General features: G+C 40.8%; 1 pseudogene; it reads left to right on the top strand.

Moving 5' to 3' along the window:
- Window positions 13479–15095, top strand: Gm14121 (predicted gene 14121; annotated as a pseudogene).
- Window positions 15096–19911: the final 4816 nt, after the last annotated feature.

Genomic DNA, 19911 nt, shown 5'->3' with positions numbered 1-19911 from the left:
TACTCATAGGCTTTGAACCCTAATGTGATACTAGAGCAACTGCTTCACCCACAGGCCTTGGCTCCCTCGTGCTACTCCCAGTTAACTGCTCCCCCCTGTTGGGAGCTAGTAAGACAACTCCTGATCTCTAAATTGGGCCTCTCCCCACCACCCCCCCCAGAAGAAAAAGGGGTCAAAAGCGGGCCACCGACACATGGATTCTGAGAACAACCACGGGATGTTCCAGCCCTAAGTCATCGCCGATGTCCTGACCACACCCTGATACCATCAAGTTCCTGCTTCCCCGTGTAGCTGCCAAAAGAAAGAATTTCTATTGCCCCCCCACTCCCATAAGTACTTCTCCTTTTGCTTGTATTGCCCTACCCCTCCCACTGATAAGTATCTGTACTTCCTCTTTTGCTTGTGCATTTAAACCTCGGGCCTGACTAATACATTTGGGGCTTTGATGCATTCCAGAACGGTTTCCGTGTCGTTATTAGCACAAGGCCCTTGTCTCTCTCTACCCCCGACTTGGTTCTTAGGAGGAGGTCCCCTCGAGACCCTCAAATAACTGGACCTGCTGGACGGGTCATCCCCCCCAAAGGCCTTTGCGCCCTCATGCTGTGCCCTGCTAAATGCTTCAGAGGAGACCTCATGCCCTGGGATGCAGAACAGACAAAGAGCTCCTGGTACCCATTTCTACTCATCGCTGCTGTTGTACTGGAGACAGTAGCAAAGACTTCTGCCATCCCTACGGACAAAAACGCACTCTAGCTGGAGGTGGAGAAGGGGAAAAGGGAGCCTTCAATTTCCTGACGGAAGAAGGGGCTCGAAAACAAAATTAAAACAGAAACAAAAACAAAAACAGATGAATTTCAGCTAGGTGGTGGTGGAACACGCCTTTAATCCCAGCACTTGGGAGGCGGAGGCAGGCAGATTTCTGAGTTCGAGGCCAGCCTGGTCTACAGAGTGAGTTCCAGGATAGCCAGGGCTATACAGAGAAACCCTGTCCAGAAACACGCCCCTCCCCCCAAAGAGAGGATGAATTTCTGTAGACATAAAGTGAGTTAAAAAGAATTCCATGTTCTGTACGAAAGGTGTGAGATTTAAAGTGCTGCAGTGAACAAGGTGGGATTGGAGCCCTGGACTTGTAGAAACCTAAAGTGACTTGATATAAAGCTTATGGCCCCATCAGGAAGAGCTCCAAGGTCCTGTAGAAGTCCAAGTGTACCAGTTGTTTCTTTGTGATGAAAGAGAAATACTGGCAATGAAGCAGAGAAAAGAAAGTCTAATCCTCCTACAGTATTGCTTAGTAATGCTAAGCAGCTGAACACATAGATTATGCACAGTCAGCACTTTCTTCTGGCGTTACCTTGTTGGAATCTTTATACTCAGAAAGGTTGGAAAGATCCAGTCACTACTGTTGTCGATTATCACCATAATAGACTGATTTGGAATCGTCTGCTATTGCTGGCATACAAGCCCTTGGAGATAAAGACTGCTGGCACAGCATATCTCCAACAGCTGTGGAACCAGAATCCTGGGCTGACATTCAGGCCTGTCCAGAGAGCATTATATGGGCATGAACAAAAGAACTGGCTTGTCATGCCTGATTCTTCCTTATAACCCCTAAATATAACCTACCTCCAATGAGGTTACTACATGCAACCATGCTTTGAGGAATGGCTTACCCCTCCATGGCAGGACCTGGAAAGCTCTCTCATTTCTTTCAGTCTCTTTTGCTACCACCTGGCTAGCCTAGCCAATGCATCACCTTTTTAAGGGTTTGGCTGCTTATTAGGACTCAGGTCATAATATCCATTTAGAATTCAATGCCAAGAAAAGCTTATTCTTATGGAATTGACAAGAGTAAAAAAGATTTGCTGTTTTTCTCTGCATGTAGTGTCACAAATAACTGTTTTCCTTTCCTTCAAAGGACAGCAAGTTTGGTATAAATTGTCATGATATTATCGTGGTACTATCTCTGAGTTTTCATGTTATTATTTTTTTTCATTCAGAGTTGAATATCCTTATTGGAAAAAGGAATCTTTTATACAGCCAATAATCCTTATGATTTGGGGGATACATTGACAAATGCATAGCTTTATATATAAAAGTCTGTTGATTTGCATGTATTCTTAATGCTTTCATTGTTTTATGTATTGGAAAACTTTTATTTTGCTCTCCTAAATACAAATAACAACACAAAAGTTATGTACAGAAAGAATTAAAGTATAAACTCTTGTGTTAAACACTATACTTTTGAAAATTGACACTGATTTTTTTTTTAAATAACAGGGACATTCTATGGATTTGGACAGGGTAAGAAGAAAGAAGTCGAAGGGTTGTTATAGTTAAATTTCAGTATACACAAACGGATTTCTCAGCCGGGCGTGGTGGTACACGCCTTTAATCCCAGCACTTGGGAGGCAGAGGCAGGCGGATTTCTGAGTTCGAGGCCAGCCTGGTCTACAGAGTGAGTTCCAGGACAGCCAGGTCTATACAGAGAAACCCTGTCTTGAAAAACAAAAACAAAAAACCCCCAAACAAACGGATTTCTCATAATTAACACTCTCACTTTGTATAATTAACATGTGCAAGCAATAATATATGTTGACACTCTACCATCCTCAGGAAGACAGTGATGATAGATGGCACAGTGCTTTCTGATTGTAATAAAGTCCGGGGTTGGTTCTCAGCAACACACTGTGGCTCACAGTCACCTCTAATGCCAATCTGAGAGATCAGATGTGCTCTTCATGACTCCCTGTACTCCAGCCAACACTTTTTGCACCTAAACCACATATTAGCATGCACACATACACAAACATTAAAATTGTAAAAGGTATGTAGTTTTACTAATGTAATAAAAATGAGGGTGTTTGAAAAAATGACATGTGAAAGGTTGGGAATCTTTTCACATGTAGAGACATTTATTTGAGAGTTTAATAAATGATGGCAATAGGTCAAGGACTCCTCTTATATAAACCAAGCATCCAGAAATCAAGACTTAGGTAGTCTCATGCTTTAAAGGTGTTAGTAAGAACATGAGAGTTTCTTTTTTGAGGTTTTAGTTTTGTTAAAAAAAATAATATTGTAAAACTCTTAAAAGAAGCTCATGAACAATTTTATTCAAGTATTGTGAGAAAAAGATGACAGGCTAGCTGGAAACATTAAGAGCTGCCAACAAGAGTGAATGGAGAGAATAGAAGAAATCCATTACTCTTGATATGGAGGTCACCAAGCAGGTGTGTGTAAGAAGTGTATGCAATAGCATTGGAAATGTAAACGAGGAAAATACCTAATAAAAAAAAAGAGAAAAAAAAGTATTAATTATTGGCCAAGAGGTGGTGGTACACACCTTTAATCCCAGCACTTGGAAGGCAGAGAAAAGTAAATCTCTGAGCTTGAGGACAACCTGTTGTGGATATCCCTGGTGTTGCTTGTATTTTGATGCTAATTCTACTTTCCCAGGAGGGTTTGCAGACCAGGAGTGAATCAGGTACACAGGTGACTTCTTGTGAACCTTCTCCCTACCTTAACTTGTAAAATAAAGGCTAGAGCCAGTGATTGGGCAGTGGAAGGGAAGGTGCAGCTGAAAAGTTGAAGAGAGAAGGAGGAGAGGAGAGAAGAGAGGATGAGGAGAAGGAAGGAAGATAGAAGAAGGAAAAGATGATCCAGATTTCACATGGCTTTAAATAGCCACAGGTAGCTATGAATATCTTATAAGGGATGGATAACTACAGGACAGTTTGTCTTATCTAGGTGGGCAATTCATATAATTATCAGTTGGCACTGAAATTATTGTGTGGGCATCTTGTGAATTGAGAATTTATTGATATATAAATCAAATCTGACTAATTAAAAAAAAGTGTGTGCAAAGGCTAAAGATAATGTGTGAAAAAGCAAGAGTATACAAAAATGCAGGAATACATTCATAGTCTTTGTATGGTACCAGAAAGATAGATGGGAGAAGAGGAGGAAGAAAAATTACTCGTTTCTAAAATAAGACTGTCATAGTTTGAATTAAAATGGCTCCCCATAGGCTCAAAGGGATTGGCACTATCAAGTGGTTTGGCTTTGTTGAAGCACATATGAACATGTCAGAGGATGTGTGTGAATGGGGGTGGGCCTTCAGGTTTCAAATGCTCAAACTAAGCCCAGGGTCCTTCTCTATTCATGCTGCCTCCCAATCTAGATATAGAATTACCAGTTAAGTCTCTAGCATCATGTCTGCCTATATGCCATCATGTTTCCTGTTATAATAATTATGGACTGTCTTCCAGTCCATGCCAGCACCGGAGTACCTTGGGCGCAGAGTCTGTGGACAACCACAAGGTACCCACAGGACCCTCCACAGGATATTAAGACCTCTGGTGAGTGGAACACAGCTTCTGCTCCAATCCAATCACATGGGACCTGAGACTGCATTAATTAGGGAAGCAGTAAACCTGGTCTGATGAGGGTCACAAGTCCCTTCCGGTCCACGCCAGCACCAGGGTACATTGGACGCAGAGTATGCGGACACCCGCAAGGTACCCACAAGACCCTTAAGACGGGATCTTAAGACCTCTGGTGAGTGGATCACAACTTCTGCCAGGAGGCAGGTTCGAACACCAGATATCTGGGCACCTTCCCTGCAAGAGGAGAGCTTGCCTGCAGAGAGTACTCTGAACACTGAAACTCAGGAGAGAGTTAGTCTCCCATGTCTGCTGATAAAGGCTAACATAATCACCTGAGGAACAAGCTCTAACCAGAGACAACTATAACAACTAAGTCCAGAGAGTACCAGATGGTGAAAGGCAAACATAAGAATCTTACCAACAGAAACCAAGACCACTCACCATTATCAGAACGCAGCACTCCCACCCCACCCAGTCCTGGGCAGCCCAACACACCCGAAAAGATAGTCCCTGATTTAAAAGCATATTTCAGGATGATGGTATAGGACATCAAGAAGGACTTTAAGCTGGGTGTGGTGGTGCACGCCTTTAATCCCAGCACTCAGGAGGCAGAGGCAGGTGAATCTCTGAGTTCAAGGCCAGCCTGGTCTACAAAGTGAGTTCCAGGACAGCCAGGGCTATACAGAGAAACCCTGTCTCGAAAAACCAAAAAAAAAAAAAAAGTAGGACTTTAATAACTCACTTAAAGAAATACAGGAGAACACTGCTAAACAGGTAGAAGACCTTAAAGAAGAAGCACAAAAATCCCTTAAAAAATTGCAGGAAAACATGACCAAACAGGTGATGGAATTGAATGAAACTATCCAAGACCTAAAAAGGGAAGTAGACACAATAAAGAAAACCCAAAGTGAGGCAACGCTGGAGATAGAAAACCTAGGAAAGAAATCTGGAACCATTGATGCGAGGAGCATCAGCAACAGAATACAAGAGATGGAAGATAGAATCTCAGGTGCAGAAGGTTCCATAGAGAACATTGGAACAACAATCAAAGAAAATGGAAAATTCAAAAAGATCCTAACTCAAAACATCCAGGAAATCCAGGACACGAGGCGACGCTGGAGATAGAAACCCTAGGAAAGAAATCTGGAACCATAGATGCCAGCATCAGCAACAGAATACAAGAGATGGAAGAGAGAATCTCAGGTGCAGAAGACTCCATAGAGAACATCGGCACAACAATCAAAGAAAATGGAAAATGCAAAAAGATCCTAACTCAAAACATCCAGGAAATCCAGGACACAATGAGAAGACCAAACCTACGGATAATAGGAGTGGATGAGAATGAAGATTTTCAACTCAAAGGACCAGCAAACATCTTCAACAAAATTATTGAAGAAAACTTCCCAAATCTAAAGAAAGAGATGCCCATGAACATACAAGAAGCCTACAGAACTCCAAATAGACTGGACCAGAAAAGAAATTCCTCCCGACACATAATAATCAGAACACCAAATGCACTAAATAAAGATAGAATACTAAAAGCAGTAAGGGAAAAAGGTCAAGTAACATATAAAGGCAAGCCTATCAGAATTACACCAGATTTTTCACCAGAGACTATGAAAGCCAGAAGAGCCTGGTCAGATGTTATACAGACACTAAGAGAACATAAATGCCAGCCCAGGCTACTATACCCAGCCAAACTCTCAATTACCATAGATGGAGAAACCAAAGTATTCCACGACAAAACTAAATTCACCCATTATCTCTCCACGAATCCAGCCCTTCAAAGGATAATAACAGAAAAAAAACAATACAAGGACGGGAACCACGCCCTAGAAAAAACAAGAAGATAATCCATCAACAAACCTAAAAGAAGACAACCACAAGAACAGAATGCCAACTTTAACAACAAAAATAACAGGAAGCAACAATTACCTTTCCTTAATATCTCTTAATATCAATGGACTCAATTCCCCAATAAAAAGACATAGACTAACAGACTGGCTACACAAACAGGACCCAACATTCTGCTGCTTACAGGAAACCCATCTCAGGGAAAAAGACAGACACTACCTCAGAGTGAAAGGCTGGAAAACAATTTTCCAAGCAAATGGTCTGAAGAAACAGGCTGGAGTAGCCATTCTAATATCGGATAAAATCGACTTCCAACCCAAAGTTATCAAAAAAGACAAGGAGGGACACTTCATACTCATCAAAGGTAAAATCCTCCAAGAGGAACTCTCAATTCTGAATATCTACGCTCCAAATGCAAGGGCAGCCACATTCATTAAAGACACTTTAGTAAAGCTCAAAGCACACATTGCACCTCACACAATAATAGTGGGAGACCTCAACACACCACTTTCATCAATGGACAGATCGTGGAAACAGAAACTAAACAGGGACACAGTGAAACTAACAGAAGTTATGAAACAAATGGACCTGACAGATATCTACAGAATATTTAATCCTAAAACAAAAGGATATACCTTCTTCTCAGCACCTCACGGGACCTGCTCCAAAATTGACCATATAATTGGTCACAAAATAAGCCTCAACAGATACAAAAATATTGAAATTGTCCCATGTATCCTATCAGACCACCATGGCCTAAGACTGATCTTCAATAACAACATTAAGAATGGAAAGCCAACATTCACGTGGAAACTGAACAACACTCTTCTCAATGATACCTTGGTCAAGGAAGGAATAAAGAAAGAAATTAAAGACTTTTTAGAGTTTAATGAAAATGAAGCCACAACGTACCCAAACCTTTGGGACACAATGAAAGCATTTCTAAGAGGGAAACTCATAGCTCTGAGTACCTCCAAGAAGAAACGGGAGAGAGCACATACTAGCAGCTTGACAACACATCTAAAAGCTCTAGAAAAAAAGGAAGCAAATTCACCCAAGAGGAGTAGACGGCAGGAAATAATCAAACTCAGGGGTGAAATTAACCAAGTGGAAACAAGAAGAACTATTCAAAGAATTAACCAAACGAGGAGTTGGTTCTTTGAGAAAATCAACAAGATAGATAAACCCTTAGCTAGACTCACTAGAGGGCAAAGGGACAAAATCCTAATCAACAAAATCAGAAATGAAAAGGGAGACATAACAACAGATCCTGAAGAAATCCAAAACACCATCAGATCCTTCTACAAAAGCTTATACTCAACAAAACTGGAAAACCTGGATGAAATGGACAAATTTCTGGACAGATACCAGGTACCAAAGTTGAATCAGGATCAAGTTGACCTTCTAAACAGTCCCATATCCCCTAAAGAAATAGAAGCAGTTATTAATAGTCTCCCAACCAAAAAAAGCCCAGGACCAGATGGGTTTAGTGCAGAGTTCTATCAGACCTTCAAAGAAGATCTAATTCCAGTTCTGCACAAACTATTTCACAAGATAGAAGTAGAAGGTACTCTACCCAACTCATTTTATGAAGCCACTATTACTCTGATACCTAAACCACAGAAAGATCCAACAAAGATAGAGAACTTCAGACCAATTTCTCTTATGAATATCGATGCAAAAATCCTTAATAAAATTCTCGCTAACCGAATCCAAGAACACATTAAAGAAATCATCCATCCTGACCAAGTAGGTTTTATTCCAGGGATGCAGGGATGGTTTAATATACGAAAATCCATCAATGTAATCCATTATATAAACAAACTCAAAGACAAAAACCACATGATCATCTCGTTAGATGCAGAAAAAGCATTTGACAAGATCCAACACCCATTCATGATAAAAGTTTTGGAAAGATCAGGAATTCAAGGCCCATACCTAAACATAATAAAAGCAATCTACAGCAAACCAGTAGCCAACATCAAAGTAAATGGAGAGAAGCTGGAAGCAATCCCACTAAAATCAGGGACTAGACAAGGCTGCCCACTTTCTCCCTACCTTTTCAACATAGTACTTGAAGTATTAGCCAGAGCAATTCGACAACAAAAGGAGATCAAGGGGATACAAATTGGAAAAGAGGAAGTCAAAATATCACTTTTTGCAGATGATATGATAGTATATATAAGTGACCCTAAAAATTCCACCAGAGAACTCCTAAACCTGATAAACAGCTTTGGTGAAGTAGCTGGATATAAAATTAACTCAAACAAGTCAATGGCCTTTCTCTACACAAAGAATAAACAGGCTGAGAAAGAAATTAGGGAAACAACACCGTTCTCAATAGTCACAAATAATATAAAATATCTCGGCGTGACTCTAACTAAGGAAGTAAAAGATCTGTATGATAAAAATTTCAAGTCTCTGAAGAAAGAAATTAAAGAAGATCTCAGAAGATGGAAAGATCTCCCATGCTCATGGATTGGCAGGATCAACATTGTAAAAATGGCTATCTTGCCAAAAGCAATCTACAGATTCAATGCAATCCCCATCAAAATTCCAACTCAATTCTTCAACGAATTAGAAGGAGCAATTTGCAAATTCATCTGGAATAACAAAAAACCTAGGATAGCAAAAACTCTTCTCAAGGATAAAAGAACCTCTGGTGGAATCACCATGCCTGACCTAAAGCTTTACTACAGGGCAATTGTGATAAAAACTGCATGGTACTGGTATAGAGACAGACAAGTAGACCAATGGAATAGAATTGAAGACCCAGAAATGAACCCACACACCTATGGTCACTTGATCTTCGACAAGGGAGCTAAAACCATCCAGTGGAAGAAAGACAGCATTTTCAACAATTGGTGCTGGCACAACTGGTTGTTATCATGTAGAAAAATGCGAATCGATCCATACTTATCTCCTTGTACTAAGGTCAAATCTAAGTGGATCAAGGAACTTCACATAAAACCAGAGACACTGAAACTTATAGAGGAGAAAGTGGGGAAAAGCCTTGAAGATATGGGTACAGGGGAAAGATTCCTGAACAGAACAGCAATGGCTTGCTCTGTAAGATCGAGAATTGACAAATGGGACCTAATGAAACTCCAAAGTTTCTGCAAGGCAAAAGACACCGTCAATAGGACAAAAAGACCACCAACAGATTGGGAAAGGATCTTTACCTATCCTAAATCAGATAGGGGACTAATATCCAACATATATAAAGAACTCAAGAAGGTGGACTTCAGAAAATCAAATCACCCCATTAAAAAATGGGGCTCAGAACTGAACAAAGAATTCTCACCTGAGGAATACCGAATGGCAGAGAAGCACCTGAAAAAATGCTCAACATCCTTAATCATCAGGGAAATGCAAATCAAAACAACCCTGAGATTCCACCTCACACCAGTCAGAATGGCTAAGATCAAAAATTCAGGTGACAGCAGATGCTGGCGAGGATGTGGAGAAAGAGGAACACTCCTCCATTGTTGGTGGGATTGCAGGCTTGTACAACCACTCTGGAGATCAGTCTGGCGGTTCCTCAGAAAACTGGATATAGTACTACCGGAGGATCCAGCAATACCTCTCCTGGGCATATATCCAGAAGATGCCCCAACTGGTAAGAAGGACACATGCTCCACTATGTTCATAGCAGCCTTATTTATAATAGCCAGAAGCTGGAAGGAACCCAGATGCCCCTCAACAGAGGAATGGATACAGAAGATGTGGTACATCTACACAATGGAGTACTACTCAGCTATTAAAAAGAATGAATTTATGAAATTCCTGGCCAAATGGATGGACCTGGAGGGCATCATCCTGAGTGAGGTAACACATTCACAAAGGAACTCACACAATATGTACTCACTGATAAGTGGATATTAGCCCAAAACCTAAGATACCCAAGATATAAGATACAATTTCCTAAACACATGAAACTCAAGAAAAATGAAGACTGAAGTGTGAACACTATGCCCCTCCTTAGAAGTGGGAGCAAAACACCCTTGGAAGGAGTTACAGAGACAAAGTTTGGAGTTGAGATAAAAGGATGGACCATGTAGACACTACCATATCCGGGGATCCATCCCATAATCAGCTTCCAAATGCGGACACCATTGCATACACTAGCAAGATTATGCTGAAAGGACCCTGATATAGCTGTCTCTTGTCAGAGTATGCCTGGGCCTAGCAAACATAGAAGTGGATGCTCACAGTCGGCTATTGGATGGATCACATGGCCCCCAATGAAGGAGCTAGAGAAAGTACCAAAGAAGCTAAAGGGATCTGCAACCCTATAGGTGGAACAACATTATGAACTAACCAGTACCCCGGAGCTCTTGACTCTAGCTGCATATGCATCAAAAGATGGCCTAGTCGGCCATCACTGGAAAGAGAGGCCCATTGGACACGCAAACTTTATATGCCCCAGTACAGGGGAACGCCAGGGCCATAAAAGGGGAGTGGGTGGGTAGGGGAGAAGGGGTGGGTGGCTATGGGGGACTTTTGGTATAGCATTGCAAATGTAAATGAGCGAAATACCTAATAAAAAATGGAAAAAAAAAAAAAAAAAAAAAAAAAAAAAAAAAAAAAAGAAATCCAGGACACAATGAGAAGACCAAGCCTACGGATAATAGGAGTAGATGAGAATGAAAATTTTCAACTTAAAGGGCCAGCAAATATCTTCAACAAAATTATAGAAGAAAACTTCCCAAACCTCAAGAAAGAGATGCCCATGAACATACAAGAAGCCTACAGAACTCCAAATAGACTGGACCAGAAAAGAAATTCCTCCTGACACATAGTAATCAGAACAACAAATGCACTAAATAAAGATAGAATATTAAAAGCAGTAAGGGAAAAAGGTCAAGTAGCATATAAAGGCAGGCCTATCAGAATTACACCAGACTTTTCACCAGAGAATATGAAAGCCAGAAGATCCTGGACAGATGTTATACAGACCCTAAAAGAACACAAATGCCAGCCCAGGCTACTATACCCAGCCAAACTCTCAATTACCATAGATGGAGAAAAGAAAGCATTCCACGACAAAACCAAATTCACACATTATCTTTCCACGAATCCAGCCCTTCAAAGGATAATAATGGAAAAAAACAAATACAAGGACGGAAACTACGCCCTAGAAAAAGCAAGAAAGTAATCCCTCAACAAACCAAAAAGAAGACAGCCACAAGAATAGAATGCCAACTCTAACAACAAAAATAATGGGAAGCAACAATTACTTTTCCTTAATATCTCTCAATATCAATGGACTCAATTCCCCAATAAAAAGACATAGACTAACAGACTGGCTACACAAACAGGACCCAACATTCTGCTGCTTACAGGAAACCCATCTCAGGGAAAAAGACAGACACTACCTCAGAGTGAAAGACCGGAAAACAATTTTCCAAGCAAATGGTCTAAAGAAACAAGCTGGAGTAGCCATTCTAATATCGAATAAAATCGACTAGCCATTCTAATCTCGATTAAAATCGACTTCCAACCCAAAATTATCAAAAAAGACAAGGAGGGACACTTCATACGTATCAAAGGTAAAATCTTCCAAGAGGAACTCTCAATTCTGAATATCTATGTTCCAAATGCAAGGGCATCCATATTCATTAAAGAAACTTTAGTAAAGCTCAAAGCACATATTGCACCTCACAATATAATACTGGGAGACTTCAACACACCACTTTCATCAATGGGCAGATCTTGGAAACAGAAACTAAACAGGAACACAGTGAAATTAACAGAAGTGATGAAACAAATGGGCTTAACAGATACCTACAGAACATTTTATCCTAAAACACAATGATATACCTTCTTCTCGGCACCTCATGGTACCTTCTCCAAAATTGACCATATAATTGGTCAGAAAACAGGCCTCAATAGATACAAAAAATTGAAATCTTCCCATGCATCCTATCAGATCACCATGGACTAAGGCTGATCTTCAATAACAACATAAATAATGGAAAGCCAACATTCACGTGGAAAATGAACAACACTCTTCTCAATGATACCTTGGTCAAGGAAGGAATAAAGAAAGAAATTAATGAATCACAGGGCCCCCAGTGGAGGAGCTAGAGAAAATTCCCAAGGAGCTAAAAGGATCTGCAACCCTATAGGTGGAACAACATTATGAACTAACCAGTACCCCTGAGATCTTGACTCTAGCTGCATATGTATCGAAAGATGGCCTAGTCGGCCATCACTGGAAAGAGAGGCCCATTGGACTTGCAAACTTTATATGCCCCAGTACAGGGAAACGCCAGGGCCAAAAAGGGGGAGTGGGTGGGTAGGGGAGTGGGGGTGGGTGGGTATGGGGGACTTTTGGTATAGCATTGGAAATGTAAATGAGGAAAATACCTAATTAAAAAAAAAAAGGAAAAAAAAAAGAAAGAAATTAAAGACTTTTTAGAGTTTAATGAAAATGAAGACACAACATACCCAAACTTATGGGACACAATGAAAGCATTTCTAAGAGGGAAACTCATAGCTCTGAGTGCCTCCAAAAAGAAACTAGAGAGAGCACACACTAGCAGCTTGACAACACACCTAAAAGCTCTAGAAAAAAAGGAAGCAAATTCACCCAAGAGGAGTAGACAGCAGGAAATAATCAAACTCCAGAGAAATCAACCAAGTGGAAACAAGAAGAACTATTCAAATAATCAACCAAATGAGGAGCTGGTTCTTTGAGAAAATCAACAAGATAGATAAACCCCTAGCCAGACTCACTAGAGGGCACAGGGACAGCATCCTAATTAACAAATCAGAAATGAAAAGGGAGACATAACAACAGATCCTGAAGAAATCCAAAACACCATCAGATCCTTCTAAAAAAGGCTATACTCAACAAAACTGGAAAACCTATACGAAATGGACAAATTTCTAGACAGATACCAGGTACCAAAGCTAAATCAGGATCAAGTTAACGATCTAAACAGTCCCATATCCCCTAAAGAAATAGAAGCAGTCATTAATAGTCTCCCAACCAAAAAAAGGCTAGGACCAGATGGGTTTAGTGCAGAGTTCTATCAGACCTTCAAAGAATATCTAATTCCAGTTCTGCACAAACTATTCCACAAAATAGAAGAAGATACTCTACCCAACTCATTTTATGAAGCCACAATTACTCTGATACCTAAACCACAGAAAGATCCAACAAAGATAGAGAACTTCAGAGCAATTTCCCTTATGAATATCGATGCGGGGCGGCTCGACCATGGCGGCAGCACGCCGGGTGCTCGCAGCTTGAGCGGAGCCGCGCAGCAGGAGGATGGCCTCGCTCGGGTCAGCCGCGTCTGCTCTCTGGCCGCTGCTGCTCCTGCAGCTCGAGCTACTGTACAACTGGCAGGCCACCAAGGCGTCGCTCAAGGAGCGCTTCGCCTTCTTCTTCAACTCCGAGCTGCTGAGCGATGTGCGTTTCGTGCTGGGCAAGGGCCGAGGTGCGGCGGCCGCCGGGGGCCCGCAGCGCATCCCGGACCACCGCTTCGTGCTGGCGGCTGGCATTGCGGTCTTCGACGCCATGTTCAACGGCGGCATGGCCACGACGTCGGCCGAGATCGAGCTGCCGGACGTGGAGCCCGCCGCCTTCCTGGCGCTGCTGAGATTTTTGTATTCAGACGAAGTTCAAATTGGTCCAGAAACCGTTATGACCACTCTTTATACTGCTAAGAAATATGCAGTCCCTGCCTTGGAAGCACATTGCGTAGAATTTCTCACCAAACATCTTAGGGCAGATAATGCCTTTATGTTGCTTATTCAGGCGCGGTTGTTTGATGAGCCCCAGCTGGCTAGTCTTTGTCTGGACACCATAGACAAGAGCACAGTGGATGCAATCAGTGCGGAGGGGTTTACTGATATTGACATAGATACACTCTGTGCAGTTCTAGAAAGAGACACACTGAGTATCCGAGAAAGTCGACTTTTTGGAGCTATTGTACGTTGGGCAGAAGCAGAGTGTCAGAGACAACAACTGGCTGTGACATTTGGAAACAAACAGAAAGTTCTAGGAAAAGCACTTTCCTTAATCCGCTTCCCACTGATGACAATTGAGGAGTTTGCAGCAGGTCCTGCTCAATCTGGAATTTTGTCAGACCGTGAAGTGGTAAACCTCTTTCTTCATTTTACTGTCAATCCTAAACCCCGAGTAGAGTACATTGATCGGCCACGATGCTGCCTCAGAGGAAAGGAGTGCTGCATCAACGGATTCCAGCAAGTAGAGAGCCGCTGGGGTTACAGTGGGACAAGCGATCGCATCAGGTTCACAGTTAACAGAAGAATCTCTGTAGTTGGATTTGGTTTGTATGGATCTATTCACGGGCCCACAGATTATCAAGTGAATATACAGATCATTGAATATGAGAAAAAACAAACCTTGGGACAGAATGATACTGGATTTAGTTGTGATAGGACTGCTAACACATTCAGGGTCATGTTCAAAGAACCTATAGAGATCCTGCTCAATGTCTGCTACACAGCATGCGCAACACTCAAGGGCCCAGATTCTCACTATGGCACAAAAGGACTGAAGAAAGTAGTGCATGAGACCCCTGCTGCAAGCAAGACTGTTTTCCTATTTTTCAGTTCCCCTGGCAATAACAATGGCACATCAATAGAAGATGGACAAATAACAGAAATAATATTTTATACATAATCTAGTGTTAAACATTCAGTCTAATCTCAAAAGCATAAACAACTGGCCACAAATAGTTTGAGTGTCTTGAGTATTTATAATTACAGATTAAGAAACATTTTAGTTTCTTAGAAGTAAAATAGTTAATTTAAATCTCTGCATGATTCGAAGCAAAGAGAACCGGATGTGTGTGTAAATTGTCGTCTTTTCTGCTTCGTCTTGTGTGATTTCGTAGATCCGCTGACTCGTGATCTTTCAGTAGTTTGGGAATTGAGAGATTCTTGTCATAATAGCAAATGTGGGTGTTTGATTTTTAAAAATTTTGTTTTAACTGTTTTGAAAGTTAGATGAGATGGGTGAGTATTCCTACAGAATTCTTTTTAACTCAAATAACTAATTTCAGAAAATTAAGAAAACTGACTTTATATTTGGGGTTTTCAAATATGTGGTCATTACCTTTTGGAATAATGCCTAGAAAACACTCAAGAAAAGTTCCAGTGCATTTACAGGGAAGGTATTCTGTAGCAGTATAGAAGTGTATCACATAGCACTGTTTTACAGCTGGAAGTGGAGTTTGTATAAATTCACAATGTGATATAAACAGATCGAAGGGATTATCTGAGATGGATTCTTTATCACTCCCATCCCACTAAGCCAGTCATGGGTGCTGCAGTGATCCAGATGACTGAGATGTGACAGATGCCAACAGTTGGCCACTGCAGCACTGCAATGCCCTTCACAGCAAGAAGGGGGTAGAATACCAAGATCCCTAACAGCTGCGCTGAACCATAAAGCTGTCCATGTCCAGCCAGTCACTCCTGCTGAAGAGGAAGAAGGCTTTGTGTCACCTACATAGTTCCACCCAAGAAGTAAAAATGCTACAGTAAGAGTGGATCAAAGGGATATTTGGCAGTGTGACATTTCTACATTTTTATATAAAGCAGATTTTTAAAATACAAGTAAGATAATATTTTCCCCTTGAAAATGATTATCTTAAAAGAAAACCTTGTATAATTAAGCTTAAGGTCTATCAGTCTATCAGATAGTTGTGGGAAATTATTAAAAATAAGAATTCTTTTAAGTATCAACTTAAGAATTTTTCTAAATAGGATATAAAAGTTTTCATCAAAAGTAATATTTTGTATTTTCAAGATGGCAGGGAGGTGATGTGTTGGTGGCCAGGATCTCTTGAAGTTGTTGAAGAAAGGGAACTGTTTTCAGTCTGCTCTGGTACCATGATCTTGTGGGTCTAAGCCTCAGTTAGCGGGAATGCCCATGGAATGTGTGATTCTGCTTAACTGAAGAGAAGTAAAGACTGTGTAGTAACCATTCCTTAACCAGTGTTGCATGCCAGAGGTAATTTAGTGCTTTCTGACCATTGGGGCATTCACATGCCTTGTGCTTTACTGAACAACTGTAACTGAATGTAGTCATGGAAGGAACAAGATACGGAACCACTCACTGACATTGGGACATCACCTGGAATTTTTAAAATAAATTTATCCTTTTTGTTAAAAAAAAAAAAAAAGAATATCGATGCAATAAAATTCTCACTAACCGAATCCAAGAACACATTAAAACCATCGTCCAAGCCCGGCGTAGTGGCACACGCCTTTAATCCCTTCACTTGGGAGGCAGAGGCAGGTGGATTTCTGAGTTCGAGGCCAGCCTGGTCTACAAAGTGAGTTCCAGGACAGCCAGGGCTATACGGAGAAACCTTGTCTCAAAAAAACCAAAAAAAAAAAAAAAAAAAAAAAAAAACCGCAAAAAAAATCATCCATCCTGACCAAGTAGGTTTTATTCCAGGGATGCAGGGATGGTTTAAACTTCAGAAATCCATCAGCGTAATCCATTATATAAACAAACTCAAAGACAAAAACCAAATGATCATCTCATTAGATGTGGAGAAAACATTTGTCAAAATCCAACACCCATTCATGATAAAAGTCTTGGAAAGATCAGGAATTCAAGGCCCATACCTAAACATGATAAAATCAAGCTACTGCAAACCAGTAGCCAACATCAAAGTAAATGGTGAGAAGCTGGAAGCAATCCCATTAAAATCAGGGACTAGACAAGGCTGCCCACTTTCTCCCTACCTATTCAACATTGTACTTGAAGTCCTAGCCAGAGCAATTTGACAACAAAAGGACATCAAGGGGATACAAATTGGAAAAAAAGTCAAAGTAACACTTTTTGCAGATGATATGATAGTATATATAAGTGACCCTAAAAATTCCACCAAAGAACTCCTAAACCTGATAAACAGCTTCAGTGAAGTAGCTGGATATAAAATTAACTCAAACAAGTCAATGGCCTTTCTCTACACAAAGAATAAACAGGATAAGAAAGAAATTAGGGGAACAACACCCTTCTCAATAGTCACAAATATTATAAAATACCTTGGCGTGACTCTAACTAAGGAAGTGAAAGATCTGTATGATAAGAACTTCAAGTCTGTGAAGAAAAAAATTAAAGAAGATCTCAGAAGATGGAAAGATCTCCCATGCTCATGGATTAGCAGGATCTATATTGTAAAAATGGCTATCTTGCCAAAAGCAATCTATAGATTCAATGCAATCCCCATCAAAATTCCAACTCAACTCTTCAACGAATTAGAAAGAGCAATCTGCAAATTCATCTGGAATAACAAAAAACCTAGGATAGCAAAAACTCTTCTCAAGGATAAAAGAACCTCTGGTGGAATCACCATGCCTGACCTAAAGCTTTACTACAGAGCAATTGTGATCAAAACTGCATGGTACTGGTATAGAGACAGACAAGTAGACCAATGGAATAGAATTGAAGATCCAGAAATGAACCCACACACCTATGGTCACTTGATCTTCGACAAGGGAGCTAAAACCATCCAGTGAAAAAAAGACAGCATTTTCAACAAATGGTGCTGGCACAATTGGTGGTTATCATGTAGAAGAATGCGAATCGATCCATTCCTATCTCCTTGTACAAAGGACAAATCTAAGTGGATCAAGGAGCTCCACATAAAACCAAAGACACTGAAACTTATAGAGGAGAAAGTGGGGAAAAGCCTCGAAGATATGGGCACAGGGGATAAATTCCTGAATAGAACAGCAATGGCTTGTGCTGTGAGATCCAGAATTGACAAATGGGACCTCATGAAACTGTAAAGCTTCTGTAAGGCAAAAGACACTGTCAATAAGACAAATAGGCCACCAAAAGATTGGGAAAGGATCTTTACCTATCCTAAATCAGGTAGGGGACTAATAGCCAACATATATAAAGAACTCAAGAAGGTAGACTCCAGAATATCAAATAACCCCATTAAAAAATGAGGCTCAGAGCTAAACAAAGAATTCTCACCTGAGGAATACCTGAATGGCTGAGAAACACCTGAAAAAATGTTCAACATCCTTAATCATCAGGGAAATGCAAATCAAAACAACCCTGAGATTCCATCTCACACCAGTCAGAATGGCTAAGATCAAAAATTTAGGTGACAGCAGATGCTGGCGAGGATGTGGAGAAAGAGGAACACTCCTCCATTGTTGGTGGGATTGCAAGCTTGTACAACCACTCTGGAAATCAGTCTGGTGGTTCCTCAGAAAATTGGCCATAGTACTACCGGAGGATCCCGTAATACCTCTCCTGGGCATATGTCCAGAAGATGTTCCAACTGGTAAGAAAGACACATGCTCCACTATGTTCATTGCAGTCTTATTTATAATAGCTAGAAGCTGGAAAGAACCCAGATACCACTCAACAAAGGAATGGATAAAAAAATGTGGTACATTTACACAATAGAGTACTACTCAGCTATTAAAAAGAATGAATTTATAAAATTCCTAGGCAAATGGTTGGACCTGGAGGGCATCATCCTGAGTGAGGTAACCCAATCACTGATAAGTGGATATTAGCCCAGAAACTTAGAATACCCAAGATATAAGATTCAATTTGCAAAACACATGAAAGTCATGAAGAACAAAGACCAAAGTGTGGACACTTTGCCCCTTCTTAGAATTGGGAACAAAACACCCATGGAAGGAGTTACAGAGACAAAGTTTGGAGCTGAGACAAAAGGATGGACCATCTAGAGACTGCCATATCCAGGGATCCATCACATAATCAGTGTCCAAACACTGACACCATTGCTTACACTAGCAAGATTTTGCTGAAAGAACCCTGATATAGCTGTCTCATGTGAGACTATGCCCAGGCCTCGCAAACACAGACGTGGATGCTCACAGTCAGCTATTGGATGGATCACAGGGCCCCCAATGGAGGAGCTAGAGAAAGTACCCAAGGAGCTAAAGGGATCTGCAACCCTATAGGTGGAACAACATTATGAACTAACCAGTACCCCTGAGCTCTTGACTCTAGCTGCATATGTATCAAAAGATGGCCTAGTCGGCCATCACTGGAAAAAGAGGCCCATTGGACATGCAAACTTTATATGCCCCAGTACAGAGGAAAGCCAGGGCCAAAAAGTGGGAGTGGGTGGGTAGGGGAGTTGTGGGGATAGTATGGGGGACTTTTGGGATAGCATTGGAAATGTAAATGAGGAAAATACCTAATAAAAAATAATTATGGACTGTACCTCTGAAATATAACCCAACCTCAATTCAATGTTTTCTATTTTAAGAATTTCCACATTGGAAATGTAAATGAGGAAAATACCCAATAAAAATTAAAAAAAAATAATTATGGACTGTACCTCTGAAATATAACCCAACCTCAATTCAATGTTTTCTATTTTAAGAATTTCCACATTGGAAATGTAAATGAGGAAAATACCTAATAAAAATTAAAAAAAAAAAGAATTTCCACGTTTATGGTTCCTCTTCACATAAATAACAGAATAACTGAGATGGAAACTGGTACCACAAACTAGGATATTGCAGATAGGACAGACCATGCTTTCACTTGGAGGAATACGGACTTCTGGGGTTTGAGCTAGAAGAGCAAATGGGCAATTCAAGCAGCGTTTAATGGGTCATAGTAGCGGGAGCATGGACGACAGTGATGCTTGGGGTTGTTTAAACTCTGAGGTTCCAT

The sequence above is a fragment of the Mus musculus genome, chromosome 2 (genome assembly GCF_000001635.26).
Source record: "Mus musculus strain C57BL/6J chromosome 2, GRCm38.p6 C57BL/6J".
Classification (NCBI taxonomy): Eukaryota; Metazoa; Chordata; class Mammalia; order Rodentia; family Muridae; genus Mus; species Mus musculus.
This window is presented reverse-complemented; position numbering and strand designations above follow the sequence as displayed.